The sequence below is a fragment of the Mandrillus leucophaeus genome, unplaced genomic scaffold (genome assembly GCF_000951045.1).
Source record: "Mandrillus leucophaeus isolate KB7577 unplaced genomic scaffold, Mleu.le_1.0 Scaffold1148, whole genome shotgun sequence".
Classification (NCBI taxonomy): Eukaryota; Metazoa; Chordata; class Mammalia; order Primates; family Cercopithecidae; genus Mandrillus; species Mandrillus leucophaeus.
The window spans coordinates 253,983-265,204 of NW_012099743.1; the positions used below are offsets into that span (position 1 = coordinate 253,983).

Below are 11,222 nucleotides of genomic sequence, written 5' to 3' on the forward strand. Positions count from 1 at the left end.
TCAAGGTCCCCCACCTCCAGGAAGGCCACAAGGACCACCCCAACAAGGAGGCAACAGACCTCAAGGTCCCCCACCTCCAGGAAGGCCCCAGGGACCACCATCCCCTCCTCAAGGGGGCAGACCCGCCGGACCTCCCCAGGGACAGTCTCCCCAGTAATCTAGGATTCAATGACAGGTATGATTCCAGCTGATTCTTCACTAAGTGCTCTAATTGCTACGGGTCTCCAGCTTTACTGTGACAAAGAATCAACTAAAAGCCCATTGACATCGTATTGTCCTAGAACCCATTTCTAAAGATTTGTGTTCAGGTATTCTGGAAATGGGTAACAAGGCCCTATATTTGTAACAAGCTCTTGAAGGAATTCTCATGTTGAGAAACAACGTTCCAAAAAATCTGTCTTAAATTGTATTGGCAATGAGGAAGTAGTACCATGTTCGCTCTGGCACTCTGTTTTCTGTCCACAAACTCACAGACCTCCCATTTAAAGTTTTCACCTGAGCACTGTTTGCTCCGTCTGGCCTTACATCAGCCTCTCTAGTCCAGTATTCCTGCCAAGTGGTCCCTGAACTTTCAGCAGCTAAATGGTGTCTCATGTTTTAAATTCTTACTTTTCAGTAAGTACGTGATTAAGCTTGCAACAAATATCTAATGGAATGGAAAAATATAAAACTAAATTTAAAGGCATAACTCATCCTACCAGCCTTCTCTCCTTCAGAAAACTACCACTGTTAACTTAATGGCATCTTCTCTTTGAAATATTTTTGTGTACGTAAACAATTAGAATAGTTTTCCCCCAGAACTAAGATCATAACTTATATGCAGGTACACATGTTAGTCATTTAAATAATACATTTCTTTGGACATTTCTACATGAGTAAATCTCTTCAGTGGTTATCTGTTTGCTTTGACAATTTTACGCCATTCCATTATGTGGTTGCACTGTGATTTCTTTAACCAATCCTTGTCACTGGACACTGAGGGTGGTTTCAGCTTCTCACTATTATAGAATATATTCCAGTTACCATTGTGTAAATATATCCCTGAACAAATTCAGCAGCAAGTAATAACAAGCCAAGAATGATCTTATCTTTTCATCACATCAGGAACAATTTGGAGCACACTTTGTGCACAGGAAGGGCATCAAAATAGTGAACACACAAAAACTTAGGAAGGAAACACAGGAGGTAGAAGGGATGGGGAGAGAGGGGATGGGCTCTCATGTACTCTACTGCAGTAACACCAGGGAGGAATTAGACATTTTCTGCCATGTCAAGTCTGGTCTATGAACCTCCTTGTTGGTTTGTTTCAGGAAATGAATAAGAAGACGATAGTGATTCAAATGATTCAAATGCCATGACGTTGGAAGAAGGTGATCATAGCTGTAACTTCAATATACCAATAAAATAATCAGCTTGCAATTTCTGATTGTGGTGTCTGTTTCTCAATGTTTGTGAATGTGGGATCTGAGAACCAAGAGGACATTCTAAGAACATCTAGGAATCCTTCTCCTTGATGCTCCAGGAAGCTTCCCTCCTGCTTAATCCTAATTTAGCCAGCTGCCGTGAAAAAAGGTTTTAGTGTTTCTCTACATCCCTGACTTCTATTTTTTTCCCCCCTGAGATGGAATTTTTTTTACTCAGGCTGGAGTGCAGTGGCACGATCTCGGCCCACTGCCACTGCATCTCCTGGGTTCAAGGTATTCTCCTGCCTCAGCCTTCCAAGTATCTGAGGTTATAGGTGCCCACCATCATGCATGGCTAATTTTTGTATTTTTGGTAGAAATGGAGTTTCACCATGGTGACCAGGCTGGTCTCCATCTCCTGACCTCAGGTGATCCACTTGCCTCAGCCTCCAAAACTGCTAGGATTATAGGTGTGAGCCCCCATGCCTGGCGCTTCCCTGACTTGTGTAGCAGAAATTGAAATTTTAAAATTATTTTCAGATTGTTTACTGATATTCTGGTAATCTTAAGGACAAAAAACACAACAAGTGCAAAAAAGTCACAGAAGTTGAAAGAAATTCTTACAATTTCTAAGAAATTGAGTTCGGGGCCGGGCACGGTGGCTCAAGCCTGTAATCTCAGCACTTTGGGAGGCCGAGACGGGCGGATCACAAGGTCAGGAGATCAAGACCATCGTGGCTAACACGGTGAAACCCCGTCTCTACTAAAAAATACAAAAAACTAGCCGGGCGAGGTGGCGGGCGCCTGTAGTCCCAGCTACCCGGAGGCTGAGGCAGGAGAATGGCGGGAACCCGGGAAGCGGAGCTTGCAGTGAGCTGAGATCCGGCCACTGCACTCCAGCCTGGGCGACAGAGCGAGACTCCGTCTCAAAAAAAAAAAAAAAAAAAAAGAAAGAAAGAAATTGAGTTCGGTTGCAAGGGAATGAATATGGTTCTATGCTTCTTATCCCCACAACCCTCTCTATCACATTTACCCTATTTTATCCGTGATCACTTCTCTCCCTTTCCATGTTCCTCACCATTCTTTAGTGAAACCTGAAAGGATTTCATTAAAGAATCAACATGATTATAAGGAGCAAAGAATTTGGACACGCTCAGATTTTAATTAAGACCTAACTCTTTTTCTTACTGTCTCTTGACTCTTAAAAGGCTACTTAGACTCTCAGGGCTTCAATTTCCTCATCTAAAATGAGAATAATCATAACAACTCCCTTAGAGTATGGAGGCTAATGAGATAACATACATACCAAAAACCTTGCAGGGACTGGCATGTCTGCTTCTCAAGCAAGGAAGGTTCAATATTAGAAACTGCCTCTTTGCCCACTGACAGCCTCAGATAATTCACTAAGAAGTCAGAAAAATCAGAACGGAATGATCTCACCATAACCACCACTAAGTTGAGCAACCCATCTTCAGTTGAATCCCAGGTCTCTGGCTTCTCTCCTATTATCATAGGGAAAGCCTTCCTACCCCCACCTCTTAATATCCCTCCTGATCCAGAACCACATTGTCCCATCAAGGATTTTGCTTCTGCATGTGACCCTTTTGTCTCCTGATTCTTACATCTATTATTTCAATCAGCCATAGTCTGCTGAAACGTCACCCATTTCTATAGAAGTCTTCCTAAGACTCTTAGTACTTCTTTCCTACCATATTATTTGTCTCCCGTTTTATTGCAAACGTTCTTGAAACTTATCTATGTGATTATTTCCCCATTTCCTCACTTCTAATGTTTTCTTATGCACACCTTATAGATGCTTTTGTTCTTTCTAGTTCCAGTCTGTGAAGGTCATCTACGGCCTCCATTCCACACATTTCAGGAATCATTTCTTAGTCTTGCACGTCTTCCTTCCCCTCAGAAGTTTAACACCATTGATCCTACCCTTCTTTTGGGACCACTCTATCAATCTTTCCAGGAATCTCCCCCTCTCTCCCAGGGTTTCTCCTACCTCTGCCTCTTCCCTCCTACAGGTACAAAGTTCTTCCTCTTCCAACTCTTTTTTGTCTTGATAAAGAATTCATCTAATTAATTAAGCAAACTAGGATTTTTTTCTTGACTCTTTTCCTTTCATCACATTACATCTAGTCAAATAAGCTATGTTATCATTGTGAAGTTCAAGCTTCAAAATAATTTCCTACTGCAGTCTGTTTCATCACTTTCATCTCTATCAGCCCACCTCAGGAAGCCTCATCTGCAGTTTACACCAAAGAGTTCTATTTATTTCCAAACAGTCAATTACCCAACTTGGCCATTTAAAAATTATGTTACCTTTCTGTGTTTTCCAGTTGATTGCTACCACTTTTACTCTGTAAGAATCGGATGCTTTTTAAATTTTTTTTTGAGACAGAGTCTTGCTCTGTTTTCCAGGCTGGAGTGTCGGGGCAAGCTCTCAGCTCACTGCAACCTCCGCCTCCTAGGTTCAAGAGATTCTACTGCCTCAGGCTGCTGAATAGCTGGGATTACATGTGTGTGCCACCACACCCAGCTAATATTTTGTATTTTTAGTAGAGTCGGGGTTTCACTAAGTTGGCCAGCCTTGTCTCAAACTCCTGACCTTGTGAACCACCTGCCTCAAACTCCCAAAGAGCTGGGATTACAGATGTGAGCCACTGCACCCAGCTGCTAATTTTTACCTATGCTAAAGGGCTATGTATTGCCCCCTAACTCTCCGTGTAACTGGGGGATTCTCTACACCTAATTCATTCTGCTATGGCCACACTGGTCATTGTCTTCTTTTTATGATGGGGTAGGGAAGCAGTATGCTTAGATTTTCTGTTAATGAAAATAAATATTTTTGCACAAATGCAAGTTTGATTTTGTTACACTGATGACGTAGTGCTTAAGTGAAGGCGTTAGGGTACTCATCGCTCAAATAACAAACACGGTATTTATGAATACCTCACTATACAATCCCTCTGCCTCCCATACTCCCAAGTATTCATTATCTATCATTTCACTCTCTACATCCACGCAAACATGTTCTTAGCAACCACTTACCAGTGAGAACATATTACATTTGATTTTCTATATCTAGCCTGTTTTGCTTAAGAAAATGACTCCCATTTCTATAGATATTGTCACAATATGTGTTATTTTATTCTCTCCTTCTGACTGAGTAGTATGGTATTGTATATATATAATTGCATTTTAATCCAACCAATCATTGACGGATACATTGTAGATTCAGTATCTTTGTTACTGTGAATGTTGCTACAGTAAACATACAGATAAAGGTATATATTTGATACATTGACTACTTTTCCTTTGAGGAGATACCTAGTAGTAGGATTGCTCAATGGAAATGTAGTTCTAGCTTTAGTTCTTTGAGAAATCTTACTGTTTTCCACAGAAGCTGTACTAATTTACATTCCCACCAAGGGTGTGTAAGAGTCCTTTCTCCATATCCTTGCCAACAGCTGTTATTTTTCACTCTTTTATTCACAGTCATTCTGACTGAGGTAAGATGGTATCTCATTGTGGTTTTCATTCACATTACGCTGACATTTAGTGATGTTGCACATGTTTTCATTTACTGTTGGCCATTTGTATGTCTTCTTTTGAAACACATCTATTCGTGTCCTCTGTCTATATTTAATTGATTTTTGTTTTTGTCGTTGAGTAGTTTGAGTTCCTTGTATACTCTGCATATTAGTTCCCTGTAGGATGCATAGTTTACAAATATTTTCCCTCTGCAGGTTGTCTGTTGACACTGTTGATTTATTTTGTTTGTAGAATATTTTAGCTAAATTAAGTGCCATTTGTCCAATTTGGTATTTGTTGCCTGTGGTTTTCAGGTGTGACCTTCACACTTAAATGATTACCTGAGTGGATATAGGATTCTAGTTTGATTGTTACTTTTACGTGGAGTTTTTAAACTCCTCTTCCACCACAGCAGCAAGGAACCATCTTGGGAGCAAAGAGAAGCCCTCACCAAATACTCAATCTGTTGATGCCTTAATCTTGGACTTCCTGGCCTACAGAACATTGGGGAAGAAATTTCTGTTCTTTAATCATGACCCAGTCTACAGTCTTGTTAGAGCAGTACAAATGGACTAACACACAACCCCATCTGAGTTCTAATTAGTAAACATACATCTAAAAGCCAAAACAAAATGAAACAACAGCAAAACAACAGGGTTGGACTGTCTTCTGACCTCTGTTTATCCGTTTAGTTTCTGATTCTCTATATCTTCCAAATTGGACAAATGACAATTTATCTAAAATATTCTACAAACAAAATAAATCATCAGTGTCAACAGACAACCTGCAGAGGGAAAATATTTGTAAACTATGCATCCTGCAGGGAACTAATATGCAGAGTATACAAGGAACTCAAACTACTCAACAACAACAAAAATCAATTAAAAATTTACATTCCCACCAAGGGTGTGTAAGAGTTCCTTCTCCATATCCTTGCCAATAGCTGTTATTATTCACTCTTTTATTCACAGTCTTTCTGAGTGAGGTAAGATGAGATCTCATTGTGGTTTTCATTCAGATTCCTCTGACAATTAGTGATGTTGAACATTTCTATGACTGTTTTTCCAAAGTGGCATCTTCAAGATCTTTCTTATCCGTAAGATTTAATTAGATATAAGTCGACGTAGGCCTTTTTCATTTACTGTGTTGGTCACTGTGTATTTCAAGAAGGTCTCCCATGCTGGGCCCTGCAGTTGAGAGTGGGCCCCACAGAAATACCAAAATCAAAGGCATTGTTCATTCCTTTTATCCTCATTAGTGTGTATTTTAAAAGTTCAGCCACAAATAAAACATAGAAATTATAGGAGCAGGCACAGGCTGAGCTAACTGCTCTTCCAGGCCTGCTGGGGCAGGGGAAGAATTTGAAAAAACAATAAATTCACTGTTTCTACTCAAAGAGAATCAACTGAATTAGAGTAAGTGGTACTTTATCAAATCCTGGATGACTATCTTCACACACACTACTGAAACAAATAGTTGAGAAGAGTAAGGTTACATATCCTGTCTGTGGGAGGAAAACATGGGTGTCCCAAAGATGTTCACATTCTAAGGAGTATATTTTGTGTAAAGTTGAAAAGAAAGACATGACTGGACAATTCTTTGTACATGTGTATAGGATTTAGGAAGAAACATATTTATTCAGGAAAAAAGTGTTTATTACCTCATCTTTAAGGTTTCAGGGTAAGTTCTACCTTACCGATTTCCTATCACTTGCACCTGAGTTTCTTTTGTGGACCTGGTTTCTTCTGACTTTCTTGGAAGTAAACAAATATAAAAGTAAATAGAAAGAAAGAGGTGGAGTACAGTAAGCAGGAATATAGTCTCTGAGAACTGATTGCCATCTATACCACTTATTACAATTTTAACAACTTTGGCGTGTGCCTCACTCAGCTCACCTATAAACCTGAGATGACAGTTAACAGTATTCTTACTTAATAAGCTGGTTCTGAAGATTGAATGGCATATCGTAAATGCTTAAGAAATATTTTTACTATAATCAGCCATGGCTACATTATGTTCATAGACTATGAATACCCTAAAATTGGGAAATATGTGTTTCTAAGAGAAAACATAATATCAAAATATATGAGCCAGTGTCATAATTATGTAACCAGGATTCCACAAATTCATATGAACCCTTCCCAGACCAAAGGGACTTCATGAATTTACTCGATCACATCACAAGTCCATCCACTCTGTTAATGTTCATCTCTCCTGGGACACAACCCTCTTGTGTTACAGTCAAGCTAATTCAAGATGAAGTTGAGGAAGATTCTGCTTTCTGTCCAATTCAAAGAATCTCCCACTTTTCAATAAAGAGAAAGTCATGTGAGTATGAAGGAGCTGACATATGAAATTCAAATCTGATTACCAGTGTAACAAAAAACTATGGTGGATGTGACACACAAATGTGATATGGTCTAATTTTCATCTGTAAAAGGTCACCCTGGCTATTGTCGGGAGAGCTGATATGCGATGTAAAAAGAATGTCACTAAGACCTGCTGAAGTCTATTAACATCCTGCTGGAGAGAGAATCATGGCATGAGCCACAGCCCTGTAGTAGAGAATATGCAAGTGTTTATATTGCCATGTATTTAGAGGTGAGTCCACTGGATTTGCTCATGGCCCAGGGTTCGGTGAGAGAAAGGCATACATGATTCCAATATATCCGAACAACAAAATGAAATGGCTGTCGTGGACTGAGAAGACATCGGGCAGTGTTATGGGCTGAATTCTGTTTTTCCTTATTCATATGCTGAAAGCCTTCACTCCGTTTCTCATAATATGACCATATTTGGAGGCCAGAACTGAAATGTGTGGATTCACTTAAAATGAGACCGTTACGGGGGCACATAGTCCCATCTGATAGATGTCCTTATAAGAAGAGAACATTTGCATGCACAGAGAGACACCAAATATCCACATGCACAAAGGTAACCGCTTTCTGAGGACATAGCAGGAAGGCAGATGTCTAGAGGTTGAGGAAACAGGCCTCAGAAACACTGAGCCTGTTGACACCATGATCACAATGAAACTGAAAAAGTGAATTTCTGTTATTTAAGGCACTACTCTGTGGTAATTGCTTAGGTAAGCATAACAAAATATTTTAGGGGAGAGAGGTTTTAAGATGTTGAAATCAAGAATGCTCCTTGAGACATGTTAAGTCTGCAGGCATTTTAGAAGGCAAGTGAATTACTGAGGGCTTTGACTCATCTACAGGTGCCTGAGCTGTTGCTAGATTATGGCTCTAGCTTTAACCACCCTATCTCTGCCTTTCAAATATTTGACAAACTCCGTTCTTATTGGTTCTCATGAGTTTATAGTTGATATTTATTTTCTCCTGATACATCCATCTCTTTCACCCACTGCAAGAACTGGAAAAGGTCAGGAAAAGGACTGAGCTGATGGGTATTTAAAAGCATCTCCTGCTGTCTTCCTGTATTCACCAGACAGGGAGAGTGAGGCACGTCTGCCCTGCATTTCCCTGTGTTCCTTCTCTGTGACCTTCCTTTCCTACTTAAAGGGCTACCATAAGCTATGTAGGCTGGATTCCACATCTTGCATCCACTGCAAAACAGTGTCTGGTGAAACCGGATACAGATTATCCCAATGACAAAAATACATAGTATGCCCCAGCAACAACTCTCTGCTTCATTAATGCACATGAAGCACAGTTGCAACTCTTTCATTTTCCACATATACGGAGAATATTTGGCAAGAGTCACTATATCCCTCCCTCCAAAATCATCCCTACTTACTCCAGGGAAAAAAGAGAAAAACCGAGAATCTGCTTAGTCACCTGGAAATCACAAAAGTATCTATAGCAAACTTTATTGTTATAGGAAATCTTTTTATAATACATTGGGTCTTAAAAAGATGATGAAAAATGGCTATTATATTTAAACAGCTATGCCTGGATTCCAACATTTTTTGAACCAAAATGAACTCAGACTGTATTGTTACAACATGTGTGAACAGGATTTACCTGGAAGCATCAAGAAGTCTAAGACAGTATTTTGAAAAAGCCTCTATAAGAGCATCATGTACTCGGATCAAACTATAGTGACTACAGACACCCAATTTGTGGTGAAGCCTGGGTAGAAGAATAGTGTAATAATTGATGCTTTACAAAAAGTGTAACAGGATAGCGGTGAAGAAAATCAGAAGCTCACAGATAGATAACTGATTTTAAGTAGGGATGAGATGATTTCGAACATAAAGCCTACAGCAGCTGACCACTCATATTAACTTGCAAGGAGAAAATTCATCTTGTTGATACCATAACAGAAGAGGATTGGTGATTAACAGTACAAACAATAGCCAATACTGCACACTTCTCCATTGGTTCAGCTTACAAGATTCTAACTTGATAACGAAAGACAAGGAAACATTTCCACCCAATGGATGTCCAAACTCTTGCACCAAGATCAGCTACAAATAAGAGCTGAAATTTCCTCAAAATTCAAAAAATGGTATCAAGTTACTGAAGCATTTGTACAAAAATTGTAAAAGGAATTGAAACATGGCTTTATCTGTACAATCTGAAACCAAAACACAATCAAAGCAATGGCTACAGAGAGGTGTAAGTGGTCCAGTTAAGGCAAGATTGGATGGGCAAAGGGCAAAAGTCAGGGCCAAAGTTTATTTTTAAATCTCTCGGTGTTTTGCTTGTTGACTTTTTGGAGGGTCAAAGAATGACAGTAACTGCTTATAATAAGAATGTACTCAGAAAGGTAGGTGAAGCATAAGTAGAAAAATTCTTGGGAGAGCTTCATCAGAGTCCCTCACCACAGCAATGCTCCTGGTCATTTACCTCATGGAACAAGGAAAATTGTTTGAGAGTTCTGATAGAACTATATTACAGTTTTAGTTTGGCTTCTTTGAATTTCTTTTACTTTGTTTGTTTTTTATTTTTTTATTTTTGTATTTTTATTATTAGCATCTCCTTTATATGAATCAAGAAACAGAGACTTACAAGAAACTAGGTAGTTCTTTCAGCGTTGCACAACGAGGATGTTTCAGTAGTAGAAGTTCGTCACTTCTTTAACTCCTGTCAATTATCACTTTACTGACATCTACATATTGTCTCAAAATGATGCTTTCACTATTCCAAACCCCTCATTAGACGCTGTGCTATTTGGAAGCATGTAGCATAACAATGTGTCTTTTTCCAGTATGGGCAATACTGTCCAGTACTTGACAGGCACTCATTGAGGGCTAAACCATTGAATCACCAGATGAATGAATGAGTACCTCATATGGCCCCCTTTCTAGTAACAACTTTGACTATTGATTCATTTCTTACTGAATACCCAGCACAGTGTCACACCGTGTGAAATAAATGATACAACAATCAATTACATGCTTACTCCTACGTGGTACAACAGCCAGCCTGCTGCCATCTGGATGCTTGTTACGAATCCAAATTCCTGGGTTCCATCCCAGACTTGCTGAATTTGAATCTCATATATACTGAAGCTTGAAAAGCATCCCACAATACGTTGACAGCCGACTTGTAAAAACAAGTCAATGGATTTAAAAATATCACTTTCAAGAAACAGTGCTTCTTACAACTATTCTACAATATTTTTCCTGTGCAATCTCTCTTAGATTGCTCAAAACTAAAATTTTGAGGAAATGACAAAATAAGAACGTGTAAGTGAAAGTTCAAAACTGAGGAAAAGAGAGAGCTAGTTTTGTGGGTCTGGAAACACAAAAACAAAAGCATCTCTGGGAATATGTGGTCATGAAAAGCACTGATAATTAGAGCAAATCAGACACAGATCAACTAATGATATGGCAGTGATAAATCAAATGTCCTTATGTAACTATGGTTATACGGAAAATGAAGATACTTATTCCCAACAGTGGATAAAGTAAGTCTTAATTGCCATCATGTTACACTTCATTATTATTATTATTATTTTTTATTATTATACTTTAAGTTCTAGGGTACATGTTCACAATGTGCAGGTTTGTTACAATATGTATACTTGTGCCATGTTGGTGTGCTGCACCCATCAACTCATCAGCACCCATCAACTCGTCATTTACATCAGGTCTGTTTTATCAGAGACTAGGATTTCAACCCCTGCTTTTTTTAGTGCTATAAATTTCCCTCTACACACTGCTTTAAATGTGTCCCAGAGATTCTGGTATGTTGTATCTTTGTTCTCACTGGTTTCAAAGAACATCTTTATTTCTGCCTTCATTTCGTTATGTACCCAGTAGTCATTCAGGAGCAGGTTGTTCAGTTTCCACGTAGTTGAGTGGTTTTG

At 39.2% G+C, this 11,222-nt stretch overlaps 1 protein-coding gene across 1 annotated transcript in view; it reads left to right on the plus strand.

Moving 5' to 3' along the window:
- The window catches only part of LOC105552149 (basic salivary proline-rich protein 1-like), a 31,663-nt gene that overhangs the window by 1,815 nt on the left and 18,626 nt on the right, over positions 1 to 11,222 (plus strand). The gene's annotated exons all lie outside the window — the stretch shown is intronic.